Below are 1,239 nucleotides of genomic sequence, written 5' to 3'. Positions count from 1 at the left end.
AGGGAGAAATTGGCCAAAAGAAAGGGACAACTGTCCTCTCTCTGGTCTGTGCCTCCAAGATGACAAAGAAAAGAAGGAACGGCCAGGTGCGGTGGCTAACGCCTGTAATCCCAGCACTTTGGGAGGCCGAAGCGGGTGGATCACGAGATCTGGAGATCGAGACCATCCTGGCTAACATGGTGAAACCCCGTCTCTACTAAAAATGCAAAAAATTAGCCTGGCGTGGCGGCGGGCACCTGTAGTCCCAGCTACTTGGGAGGCTGAGGCAGGAGAATGGCGGGAATCCGGGAGGCGGAGCTTGCAGTGAACCGAGATCATGCCACTGCACTCCAGACTGAGCGACTGAGCAAGACTCTGTCTCAAAAAAAAAAATAAAAAAAGAAAAGAAAAGAAGGAATAATGGCCATGCCAAGAAGGGCCGCAGCCATGGGCAGCCGATTCACTGCACGAATGGTGCCTGATGTGTGGCCAAGGACAAGGCCATTAAGAAATTCATCCTCTGAGGCCGGGCGCGGTGGCTCACACCTATAATCCCAGCACTTCGGGAGGCCAAGGTGGGTGGATCACCTGAGATCAGGAGTTCCAGACCAGCCTGGCCAACATGGCAAAACCCCGTCTCTACTAAAAATACAAAAATTAGCCGGGTGTGATGGTGGGTGCCTGTAATCCCAGCTACTCAGGAGGCATGAGAATCGCTTGAACCCGGGAGGTGGAGGTTGTAGTGAGCTGAGATCGTGCCACTGCACTCCAGCCTGAGCGACAGAGTGAGACTCCATCTCAAAAGAAAAAGAAACAAGAAAAGAAAAGAAATTCATCATTGGAAACATCATGAGGCCACAGCAGTCAGGGACTTTTCTGAAGCAAGCGTCTTCAATGCCTGTGTGCTTCCCAAGCTGTATGTGAAGCTACATTCTTGTGCGGGTTGTGCAATTCACAACAAGGTAGTCAGGAAGGGATCTCGCGAAGCCCACAAGGACTGAACACCCCCACCTTGATTCAGACCTGCGAGTGCTGCCCTGTGACCCCCACCAAAGCCCACATGAGGAACTGAGTCCTTAAAGACTGAAGACGGACTCTTCTCAGGAGAAAAATAAAATGGATATTGTACAGAAAGAGAGAAAGAAAGAAAGAAAAGAAAGAGAAAGAGAGAGAGAAAGAAAGAAAGAAAGAAAGAAAGAAAGAAAGAAAGAAAGAAAGAAAGAAAGAAAGAAAGAAAGAAAGAAAGAAAGAAAGAAAAGA

The 1,239-nt window shown here is 48.9% G+C and overlaps 1 pseudogene; it reads left to right on the top strand.

Annotated features, from left to right (window-relative positions):
- The first annotated feature begins 389 nt into the window (after window positions 1-389).
- LOC111553378 lies at window positions 390-1,043 on the top strand (annotated as a pseudogene).
- The last annotated feature ends 196 nt before the right edge of the window (window positions 1,044-1,239 follow it).

This window comes from Piliocolobus tephrosceles, chromosome 7 (assembly GCF_002776525.5).
Source record: "Piliocolobus tephrosceles isolate RC106 chromosome 7, ASM277652v3, whole genome shotgun sequence".
In the NCBI taxonomy this organism is placed as follows: Eukaryota; Metazoa; Chordata; class Mammalia; order Primates; family Cercopithecidae; genus Piliocolobus; species Piliocolobus tephrosceles.
This window is presented reverse-complemented; position numbering and strand designations above follow the sequence as displayed.